The 12,652-nt window shown below is 38.8% G+C and overlaps 1 protein-coding gene across 1 annotated transcript in view; it reads left to right on the forward strand.

Annotated features, from left to right (window-relative positions):
• Positions 1–12,652, forward strand: part of LOC104597374 (insulin-degrading enzyme-like 1, peroxisomal) — a 111,631-nt gene that overhangs the window by 268 nt on the left and 98,711 nt on the right. The window lies entirely within an intron of this gene.

The raw sequence follows: 12,652 nt of genomic DNA on the forward strand, positions 1-12,652 counted from the left end.
TTGATTTCTCAATTAAACTGTTGTTGCTTTTTTGTCTTTGAGAATTAAAAGTCCCTTTTCTTTTCTCATCATTTGATTGAATTTTGATACTCGACAGCCTTTTGATTTTGGCAATTTTTATTATCGGATTGGTGGTTTGAGGTTTGTTGGCCTTGAAATGCAGTACTATTTAGTACACATTTTAATAACTTGGATTTTTATTTTTATTTTTGCATCCGTTGTTGTTCTCTCAAATCTTTCATATTCTTGGATTCTTTCACCATGTTCATAGCTAGTGAAAATATGTCATTTAGGACGTAGTTGTAGAACATTATAAATGTCCTACATTCACGAACTAATGGATTTCGACACACCAGTATTGCCACGGGATATGCTATAATTGATATCTAAACATGTTTTAGCCTTTTCACGTGATGCGTAGCATATGGGGATATTGGTGTATGGGCAGAGGGGGAATGGAATAATTCTCTAGCCCTAAGATAGGTTAACCAATTTGATTGTTCCTTGGTTTAAGCAGTTTGATGGCATACATATGCTAGACTTGTATAATACTATTGTGGGGATGTGTTTATTATGGAGTGCTAGTATTCTGAATTACATGCTTACTCTAAAAGGAGCCATTTTGCTACCTTTGATTCAGTTTGAAGTTTGGGAGGGCCCCATACGGATTAGGTAGTTCATAGTTGTTTTCCTTTTTTTTTATGGGGGGGGGGGGTGAAGGGGATTGAAAGTTGAAATTGATTGAGTTTGACTGTATTACCTCAATTGTGATTGGAGGAGTCAGAATGCAACTTAAGAAATGTTATGCCTTGCCTTAATTGGGCCTGTTCTATTGATTCAATATTTATTAGGGTCTCTATCCTCAAAAATAGTTCTGCAGGTTTTCTCAAACATTTCTTATAAGCCTAATATTTTTGAATGATTTCATTTGTTACTTATGGGTATTTGTACTTTTGCAGATTTGGTTTAATGACCTTGTACATTGATATGGGTTTTAGAATGTTTTTGCACCCTAGGGATACCTAAGAAAAATTTTAACAATGCTGCATTATTAAAATAGCTTAGTTATTTTTAAATTGTTATGATTAAAAATAAATTTTATTCTTTTTGTTTAGGAAACTAATTTTTTTGGTAGGTTAACTATTGCTATATATTTCCCACAAAAAAAGGGGAGAGAAACAAATGTAGGCATAATTTCTTCTTGCAAAATTCTTACAGGGTAGATTGGTTGGATAACTAGGGGGTTTCTAGTTTTTTTTTTCTTAGATGAAGTTTGGACTTCATTTTTTTACTTCTTTATTTTAGTTTGCTTGACTTGTTACTTTGTTGATCTATACCATGAACATTTCATTTATTTATCAACAAAAATATACAGTTGATATACAAGCCCTCAAGAGTCCAGCCCCTACCGCCTCTCCCCCTATACATTATCTTACAACCAAGCCCAAAATTTGGTGCAACCTCCCAAAATGGGATTAATTGGGATTTTGGGTTCAAGAGAGGGTTAAGGGACATTGAGTGTGAGTCACTCATTTCTTTGCTTTCTTCTTTGGAGACTGTGTTCTTGGACCAAAATTCACCTGATGTTAGGGTCTGGACCCCCTCCCCTGATGGGTTGCTCTTTTGTGTAAGCACATTCCACCTAAAGTTCAAGCTCTATGCTGTGAAGTATTCCTTGGTCAGGTTAACATTAACCTGCTACAATAAAGGAAGGTCCAATTCTTGCCTTTCTCCTCATATGTCTGTTCTGTGTAAGGCTTGTGAAGAATCCATTGCTCATTTATTAATCTCATATCCTCTTGTATTTTGTATTTGGGAATATTTTTGTTCTCTATTTGGTTGTAGATGGGTCCCCCCACAAGAAGTGGTAAGCTTATTCAACCCATATTTCCTAAGGCCCAATAAAAAGAGAGGGAAGATCATGTAGAGGATAGTAAGAGCTGCCATGGTGTGGGCAATATGGGAAGAAAGAAATAATAGAATCTTTGATGAAAAGAGAATATCAAAGGAGGAATTGTTGGAAGCTGTCCTAGTCAGAGCTGCACATTGGGTAAAAACCTTGGAGACTTTCAGAATCTTTTCAGTCAATGATATTACCAGGTCCAGGCCTGAAGTTGCACAAACTAGTAGCCACTTTGAAGAGGTAAGACAGGACTGGAAGTAACTGGCTGGAAATAAACTAAAACTAAACTTCAATGGTAGATCTATGGGTAACCCGGTAAGAGCTGGTATTGGGGGAGTGATTAGAGACCACCAAGGTTTGGTGGTTGTGATGTATTCAGGTCCAGCAGGTTTGGGAGATCCAGTCAAGGCAGAAATCATGGTAGTTCTACAAGGGTTGAGATTAGCACAACAGCATGGCCTTAGAGATTTGGAAGTTAAAGGCGATTTTTTTTTTTTGATGGATTAAGTTAAAGGTGATTCACAGCTAGTAATTCATTGGGCAAAGCACTTCAAAGAAGCACCTTGGAAATACAGACATGCATTTAGGAAGATTTATGCGATTGCAAAGAAATTAAATACAAGCTTCAACTGGGTGAGAAGAACTGTAAACAGAGTAGTAGATGCATTAGCTGAACGAGGAGTTAATAGGCAAAGTCTTTTCTGAGCATACTTGTAAGCAGTGTTACTGATGGGTATTGGAAACTGCCAACAGTTGTATTAAGTTTAAATCTTTAATTATTAATGATATCCTTTTGCTGATCAAAAATAAAATATTTGATTTCTAGCGGCCCCTTGTTTTACTAGAGAGTCAGCCAAACAGTTTGCAGGCCTTCAAACCCATTGTACACTTAACTGGATGTTCCTTTCTGTCCATTTATTCCTCATTTCATTTCTATATTTCCAAAGAACCCTTTCCTTTTTAAGCAGCCAGTTTATCATCATCACCCGAGAGTCGCCTTCAATGAATATCTGCTTCCCTTCATTTCCATTACTGTCTGCACCACATAGATTGCTGTCATAGTTCCCCTCTCCAATTGGTCCCAAAAATATTAGCAACAATGCCTCCGTATTCATCTCCAAATGCTCCCCCTATGCCAGAAGGTCCAGGATTTCTCATGCTGCCTTCATCAAACATAGCAACAACATTTGCTTGACTTGTTGTTATTGTCATCAACATTATTCTTGTCATTGCCATCTTCATTATTTACTAAATTTTATTAAACAGTATAAAAGTGAGTACAGTAGAGATGATAACCCAAAAAAGGTTAGCCTTGCTAACAACCATACAAGAATGCATTAGCCCCTAGCCCAGTTGGCCCCAATACAACAGGTCCCTGATACCCCTGCTTTGCCAGTTCATCTGCCAAAGCATTGGCAGCCCTTGGAATCCAAGTCATTGTTGCTTGCAATTCCTTTATGATGGTTTATAACTCCCTGAATATGTATCTATAATGCCAAGTTACTTCCTGATCTTTATTTAACCACCCAATGACTGGTTTTTAATCCCCTTCAATTTCAATCTCTTCCATGTTCCTAGCTTTTTCCCTCCTTAAACCCATGAGTGCTGCCCAAGTTTCTGGCCGAATTGAGTTTCCTGTCCCTAGAGATCTAGAAAAGAAGTCTAAGATAATTTCATTTTCATTCCTGAAAACTCCACTTATACCTGAAGGTCAAGGATCACTTGCAACCAATTCCTAAGGATGTCATCCATTGTGAAATCAGAGAATAAGTTCATGTTCGTCACCCAATGCACCAACTTTATTGAGATGTTGGCAATGATTTCTTCTATGCCTCTTTCTTTGTCCAAGAATAACCAGGCATTCCTCTCCTCTCAAACACACCATAGAATAGCTGCCCTAGTACATCTCCATGGTACCTTCTCTCTTCTATTTGAAGTGGAGAAAAATGAATTGAGAAATAGGCTCTTCAGATATGTCAGAGGAGCCAACCTGCAACCAAAAAGGGAGAGAAAATGGCTTCAGATAGCAACCACAAAACTACAGGAGAAAGTAGTCACCAAGGTTTCTTCTGTTTTTTTTTTGGGTAAATTCTCAGAAGTACTAATTTTTATCATGATATATACCTCCCAACAAAAAGATTTGATCTTAGGTGGAAGTGGACCTTTCCAAATGGTGTTAATAGGACAAGTGGCAGAAGGTTGAGGGTCCCAATGAAGAGCTTGAAAGAAAGAGGTGCAAGTGAAGGAACTATAGGTGGTCAAAGTCAAAGTCTAAATTCCTTTATCAAGTTTGCTAGTATCAAGAAAAACTCCTTCTATCAGAAGAGGTTAAGGCTATGCTTGGTGATTAAGTGGTTGTTAAAAGAAGTACTTGTTGCACAAGTAGTTTTTAGAAGTGCTTATTGTGTTTGGTGACCCACTTGCCAAATCACTTATTATGTTTTTTAAGCACTTATTGGGGTGGGGATGTTTGGTGAGCTACTTTCCCCAGAAGTTCTTATATTGACACAAATGACAATTTTAGCCCTCACTTTACTCGTACATATAAACAATGCTTTTCACATATTATATTATACATTTCAATGAAAAATCGCCACATCATGACACTTGAGAGCCCACACGTGGAGAGGCATGTGGACCCAATTAATAATAATAATAGTAGTAGTAGTAGCAAAAAACAACAACAAATAATAAATATTATTGATAAATAGTAATAGTAAAAATATCATAAAAAATAATAATAATAATAACTTATAATAACAAATAGTAAATAATATTGGTTATTTATTATTGTTTATTGATAAATAATATTGATTATTCAAAAATAATAATAATAATAATAATAACAACTATACATATCAAAAATAAAGAAAAATATAACAAAAAACACAAAAAAATCTACTCATGCATAGGAATCATCACATAGACAAATCTAGACAAATATTCACTCAAAAACAAGAAAATAACATCAAACATGGAGGGGAGGAGTTTGGGTGAACTCACCTTCGTTCGCCGGCTGCTGGACGATCGGGTGTCACTGGTAAACTTGCCCAATCATAGATCTGCGAACAGAGAGAAGGGTGCCTTTTCAGGTGTTAAAAAACTTAAGAAAAATGCTTCAAATCGAATGAAATAAGCAAAAAAAATAGAAAGAAAGGGAAAACAACAGGTCTGCCGGCTGTATTTTTGCACCATTGATTGTTGCCGGTGGACCTGCAACTGGAGTCGCCGCCCTCTTCTTTATGTGTTCGAAGAGGAGAGGGAAGAAAACCCTCGCGTAGGGGCAAAATGGATATTTAATAAATTATTTAGGGACTGAGTCATCCCATACGTTTTGAAAAGGCAGGATTGAATTGTCCCATACGTTTTGAAAAAGCACTTCTCCAAGAAGTGCTGAAAAAAAGCCAGTCTCAAGTGACTTTTTCTTTAAGTACTTCTTTTCAAAAAAAGTACTTCTTGGTGACTTTTTACTAAACACACATAAGTACTTTTTTACCACATAACGTGTGGTCCCAGCACTTAAAAGAAGTACTTGTTAAAAGTACATTTTAGAAGTGAAATCAAACAAGGCCTAAAATGCCTTTGTTGATACACTTGCTAAACAAGGGGTGGGAAGAGCTAAGAGAGTTTATTCCCTCCCCTTCTTTGTCTTCAATTGTACTAATTTTCTTCTTAATTAATGATATTGATTCCGTTATTGGTAAAAAAAAAACATCTGGTTTTTTCTTTGAGTTCCTGATTGATTTCCTTTTTCTGTCACTTCCTAAGCCTCTAACATTCTAGCTTATGATCTTCATTCTTCACAATTCTCTAAAATCTTTTCGCACACTACTTCACCTAGAATCTTTCCTCTTAAGTTCTGATTCCCCTCTAGATTTGTCATAATTAATATTGCATCAGAGGTTTTCAATTTCACTTATCTTTCTTCTATTGCCTTTGGTTCCCCCTCCTTGATTTTTTCTGTTGTACACTCTTAATCCTGAGAGCTCACAAATCTTACATCCCTTTTTGGAAACTCAGGTTGCAGGCCAAGTTTGATAAAAAACTCTCTTATTTGCCCTTCCACCTACCTGTCCTCCTACAACTCATCTCTAGTCTGACCATTTTTTTGAAGATAAATTAAAAAAAAATCAAATCTAGTTTGACCACTAATCTCTGTGGAAAATATCACTCTTTCTATCTTTTTTTTTTTTGATTGGAAACAATAACTTTCATTAATACAACTTAAGAATAACTTTTTAGAGTTAAGTACAACTTACCAGATTGCAGCCACTCAATCAACAATTTAGAGTCTCCCTCTATCTTAATTCGGTGTAACCCCAATTGTTTGGCATATCTTGCACCTTGAAGCAAGGCCATCACCTCCGCTCTCAATGAGTCCCCCACTCCTATTGGTCCTAAAAGCATAGCCATAATTCTGCCATTTTCATCTTTGAATACTCCTCCTATACCTGAAGGGCCCAGGTTACCTCTAGAACTCCTGTCGAAGTTCAATTTCACTCTTTGTTATGTCGGTGGAGACCACAATTCCTGCACAATAGGTTTTATGGAAGTTGAAGATGCCACCACATCCCAATTCCTATAAATGTCTTCAGCCGAGAAGTCTTTAAACAAATCCAAAGTTTTCAACCATTGAATAGTCATAATGATTACGGAAAAGTACGGACAGGCCTAATGCAGATTTCTGATTCCCACTGCAAAGCTATAAACATTCAGAAGGTCCAAAAGCCACACTCTATGCACCCATACCCGCCCGTGAATTGGCATCAATTCCGAGCTGGCACCTACCCCAAATGTACTTTGAGCCTACAAATTCTGACCTTGGGGTTATCGGTCATTCTCCCTAATGATTATCCTTTCTACAATTGCCTCCTTGGATTTCTCCACTCCTTTAAAGATTCTATTGTTCCTATCTTCCCAAACTGACCATAAGATAGCTGCTCTTGTGGATCTCCACATTAATTTTCTACGTCTCTTCGTTTGCCTGAAAAAGCTTGGGTCAAAAAGGCTTGCCACATCTAGGGGAGATGTCCACTTGCAACCAAAGATAGAAGAGAACTAGGCCCAAATAAAGCACACAAGTGGACAAGAAATTAATAGGTGTGTGTTCGTCTCACTAGAGCCCAAGCAGAAGCTACAAACATGGGGTGATAGGCATACATTTGGCCTTTTTCTTTGCAGCATATTTAGAATATTGATTTTTTGGAGAACCACCTCCCAACAAAAAGCCCAAATTTTTGGGGGTACAGGCTGACACCAAATCTCCTTTGAAGGAAAGCTCCTTGCAGGGCTTGATGATTGAATGTGGACATCAAAGACGGAGGAACAAGTGAACACGCTGGATGGGGAAGGTTTCCAAATTCTACTGTCCAAACAAGATTGATCCAGGTAGGTTGACCCTAGAAGGTTAATTAATTCATCCACCATTGCCATTTCCAACTCCCTTAGACCTCTCCTCAAACCCAAGTCCCAAGAAGTATCAGTAAAAACTGAAGAGATCACTTTTCTTTTATTTTTTGATAGTGAATAAATAGAAGGGAACCTTTCACTAAGGGGAATGTTTCCAACACAAACATCTTCCCAAAACAACACTTTATTTCTTGCACAAGCATCAAATTTGACGTAAGGAAGGAATGAAGGTAAAGTACTATGAATAGATTTCCAAGGAGAGCATCGGGAAGCCCTAGGGTTGGCTCCTGCATCCCAACCATTGTCTGCCACTCCATGAATGCTAATAATCACTATGCCAAAGTCTGTCCTGTTCCAGCAGCAATCTCCATAACCATTTCCCCAATAATGCTGTATTTCTTAGCCTAAGATTTTCTATTCCTAGGCCCCCTTCATCTCTACTTCTAGAGACCACCTCCCACTTCACTAGATGGTCTTTTTTGGTGTTTCTTGGTTCCCAAAGGAAGTTCCTCATAATCTTCTCCAGCTTGTTTGCCACTTTCACCAGTATCCTAAAGGTAGATAGGAAGTACAATGGTAAGTTAGCCAAAGTTGACTTTATTAGAGTTATCCTACCTCCCAAAGAAATGTAGTTTCTCTTCCAATTCACAAGTTTCTTTGTAAATCTCTCAATCATTGGATACTAGAAACTATTTATAATAGGATCTCCTCCCAATGGTGGTCTCAAATATTGTAATGGCCAATCCCCTACTTCACACCCCAATAGTCCAGCTAGCCAGATCACCTCTTCACTCCCTAAATTTACTCCTGCCACACAACTCTTGCCCCAATTAATCTTAAGGTTGGAGATCCTTTCAAATTTATGGACTATCCTTTTTAGGTTCATAAAGTTCTTCTGTTTTCCCTTCACAAAACAAAATAATTTCATTTGCAAATTGTAGGTGTGTAACCACCACTTCATCCCTTCCTGTGAAGAAACTCCCTGATGTACCATTTTATAGTAGTCCTTATTGTATTGTTTTCTTATTTATTATTATTTTCACATTAGCCTTGCAAGGGCCTCTCTATAAATTCACTAAATTGTGTTGCCCTACAAGGGCCTCTTTGTAATTTCTGTAATTTTACTTTCTATGTAAAGGACCCTTGGGGTAGGGTCGAATCATCCATTCTTCATCCCCATAATTTTGTATTTTGCTCTGGGTCTGTTGACATGGTATCAGAGTAGGCTGTTCTTTCCTTGCTCATTCGTTGGGCATATTAGGGTTTCTGTTCTCAGGGTGCTTTTGGCTGGTGTTAGGGCTCTTCTAACCCTTGTTCCTCTTGAAGGCTTCTATTTGGAAGGATTTCTGACCAGCTGTGTCACCTAGAACCTTCTTCCCTCAGAAAATCAGCAAAAACTGACAAGTCTTGGAGGAGTTCCGATCTTCTCTCTTGGGCGGCAGCAGTTTTGTTTTCTTCCTCTGACTGTGTACTGATTTCTCCTGGGTGGCAGCAGCCTTTCTCTCTGTGGTTCAGTTTCGAACAGTCACAGATTAAGGAGTCTCAACAGTCTGGCTGCTTCCTCCCTCAACAGCAATAGTATTTAAACCTGGTTTCTTCTTCTGATTGAGGAACTTCAACAGATAGTAGGTCCTCTCTTCAAAACTGATATGGAAAACTTCTCATTTCCGGTTGGTGCATCACACTATTGTCATAATCAACTGTTATTAGTCCTTGCAACCCTAGTTTGTGCTGCCCTAATTCTGTGGTGCTATTGGAGGATTTTTCATTTTTCTCTAAAGTTTCCTGCTGAAGTTGCCTTGGATTTGTCTGCCCTAATTCTGTGGTGCTATTCTGGGCTGTTTTTTGCTTGTTTATGATGGCTGAAAAGGTTGATTTTCTCCCTGTAAAATTTGATGGAACTAACTACAATATGTGGAAGTTCCATTTTGATTTCTATGTTGAGGGAAAGGGACTTGAAGGTTACTTGAGTGGGATTGTAAGTAAACCCGATGAGGCTGAGGCTGAGGCTGATAGTAAAGCCTATACACAATGGACGCTTGACAACGGAAAGTTATTCTCTTGGGTTTTGAGCTCCATTGTGCCTCACATTAATGTTCCTATGAGAAGACTAAGGGCTGCCTATGAGATGTATGCCTAGTTGAAAAAGGTTTATCATCAGTTCAATATGTCATGACAATACTAGATTGAATCTGAAGTCTTTGCTTATTGCCAGGGGGACAAAAAGATTCAAGAATACTATTTAGGCTTTATTGATCTCTGGGCTGAATATGAACTTGTTCATACTAAACCCTCTGATCCCGTTTAATGTGTCAAGTATTTGTAGAAACATTTTGAAAACAGGAAAGTTAACCAATTTCTCATGAGGCTGAGATCTGAGTATGAAATAATCAGGTCAAATATTTTGAGTAGAGGAGCTTTTCCAGACTTAGACTTTGTGATGGGAGAGTTGTTGAGGGAAGAAACTAGACTCGCAACTGCTGCAAACATAGAAGGGAAACATCTTGATTCAGGGATTGATACTGTTTTTCTTGAACGAGGGTATTATAATTTGGCATGCCTTTGAGTTCTGTTAGTTTGGTACAACCAAGAAGAGAGAAGAAGAAAGAAGAAAGAAAGAGAGAGAGAAAAGAGGAGAAAAGGAGAGAAGAAAAGTTTGGTTCGAATAAGGAAAAAAAATCACTTCTCCCATTCGGCCAGACATGTTTTATATTACTAACATAGTGGAAAAGACACATGTGCCCTTACTTAAGTGAGGGACACTAGTTCTAATATAATATTACAGATCAACAACCTCAACATATGTATAAAGATAGAAATACCCCTACACTAACACTCCCCCTCAAGTTGGTGAGTATATATCATATAATTCCAGCTTGTTACAAATGTAGTCCACTCTTCCCTGACTCAACCCTTTTGTAAATACGTCTCCCCACTGGTTCCCTGTGTTAACATATGCAGTGTCTATCACTCCATTTAGCACATTCTCTCTCACAAAGTGACAGTCAACCTCTCTGTGCTTGGTTCTTTCATGAAACACCGGATTAGAAGAAATATGAACTGCAACCTGATTGTCACAATAGAGCTTCATTGGAGTGTTAATATTGTATCTTATCTCCTGTAGAAAGTTCCTTAGCCACACTAATTCCTAAGCAGTATGTGCCATAGCTCTATATTCTGCCTCTGCACTGCTTCTCGCCACGACTGTTTGCTTCTTACTTTTCCATGTCACCAGATTACCCCCAAGAAAAGTGCAATAGCCTGTGGTAGACCTCCTATTAGACATAGAACCGGCCCAGTCAGCATTAGTATACCCTTCTATTTCAAGTTTTCCACCACTTTTGTATATCAAACCACGACTAGGGGCCCTTTTTAAATACCTCACAATTCTTAGAACCGCATCCCAATGAGGAACTAGAGGTTTCTGCATGAACTGACTTACCACACTAACTGCAAATGAAATATTTGGCCAAGTAATGGTTAGGTAGTTCAGTTTACCTACAAGTCGCGGGTATCTGCCAGGGTTTTCAAACACTTCACCCATATCACTACTCAACCTAGTATTTGTTTCCATAGGTGTTTCAGTTGGTTTAGCACCTAACAAACCTGTTTCCTCCAGCAAATCAAGCACATATTTCCTCTGACACAAATTAATATCATGCTTAGATCTTGCTACTTCTATCCCCAAGAAATATTTCAATTTACCAAGGTCCTTTGTTTGAAAATGTTCCTGTAGAAAAGTCTTCAACTTGTCAATGCCCATTTTATCATTCCCGGTAATAACAATATCATATACATACACCACCAATAGGATTTTCCTTGCCTGAGAGTCATGATTGAAGACAGAATGATCAACTTGGCACTGTTTCATACCAAACTTATTTACCACCTCACTAAACCTACCAAACAATGCTCGAGGAGACTGTTTAAGCCCATATATAGCCTTCTTTAGTCTGCATACCTTACCATCCTCCCCCTGAGCAACAAACCCTGGTGGTTGTTCCATGTAGACCTCCTCATGCAAATCACCATGCAAAAAAGCATTCTTGATATCAAACTGATAGAGGGGCCAATCATACATAGCAGCAAGAGAGATCACAACACGAACTGAACCTATCTTAGCAATTGGGGAGAAGGTCTCTGTGTAGTCAATACCAAGGTTTGGGAGTACCCTTTTGCAACCAATCGAGCTTTCAGGCGCTCAACACTACCATCAGGTAAATACTTAACAGTATAAACCCACTTACAACCGACTGCCTGCTTCCTAGGAGGAAGAGTGGTGAGGTCCCAAGTATGATTATGAATTAGAGCTGAGAGTTCTTCTTCCATTACATGGCACCACCCTGGAGAGGCAAGGGCTTCCTGGACTTCCTTAGGGACAACAACTGAGGATAACAAAGAGATAAACTGGCGATGGGAAGTGGAAAGGTGAGTGAGTGAAACATAATTAGAGATAGGATGAAGGGTACAAGTGCGTTTACCTTTCCGCAAGGCAATGGGAAGATCAAGATCAAATACTGGGTTTGGGGCTGGTGCAGAGACAACTGCTGGATCTGTCGACGGTGATGGAGTCGGAGGAGTAGCAGCCGATACATGTGGGTGATGTGTATACACTTGACGGATAGGTGGGCGTTCAACAGGTGGTGACACTGGAGGCAAGGACTTGGCCACGGCTGGAACAAGGGGAACGGAATTGGCAATTGGAAGTGGAGGCGATGAGGAGGAAGAAGCATCACCTGACCCCAAGAAAAACGGAGTGGACTCAAAGAAAGTAACTTCAGCACACACAAAGGAACGTCGAGAACTAGGATGATAACACTTATACCCTTTCTGGGTCCGGGAATAGCCAAGGAAGATGCACTTAATGGATTGTGCATCTAACTTGTCCTTCCTGGGGCCCAGATTATGGACGAAGTAGATACACCAAAAAACCCGAGGAGAAAGAGGAAACAAAGACAAGGTGGGAAACAAGGTAGTGAATGGGGAATGACCATCAAGGATAAACGTGGGCATCCGATTAATCAAGAAGCAAGAAGTAAGCACCGCATTACTCCAAAAGGGTTTGGGAACATTCATGTGGTGCATGAGGGATCGTGCTATTTCCAAAAGATGACGATTCTTTGTCTCAGCCACCCCATTTTGTTGTGGGGTGTAGGTACATGAGGTCTGATGTATAATGCCATGTTGGTCAAAGTATTCTTGAAATGATGAAGATAAATATTCACAGCCATTATCAGAATGAAAAATTTTAATGTGAACACCAAATTGATTGCGAATCTCAGCATAAAATTTTTGGAAGATGGTAAACAATTCACTTCTTTCTTTCATTAATTAGAACCA

This window comes from Nelumbo nucifera, chromosome 7 (assembly GCF_055504915.1).
Source record: "Nelumbo nucifera cultivar China Antique chromosome 7, China Antique-T2T, whole genome shotgun sequence".
Lineage (NCBI taxonomy): Eukaryota > Viridiplantae > Streptophyta > Magnoliopsida > Proteales > Nelumbonaceae > Nelumbo > Nelumbo nucifera.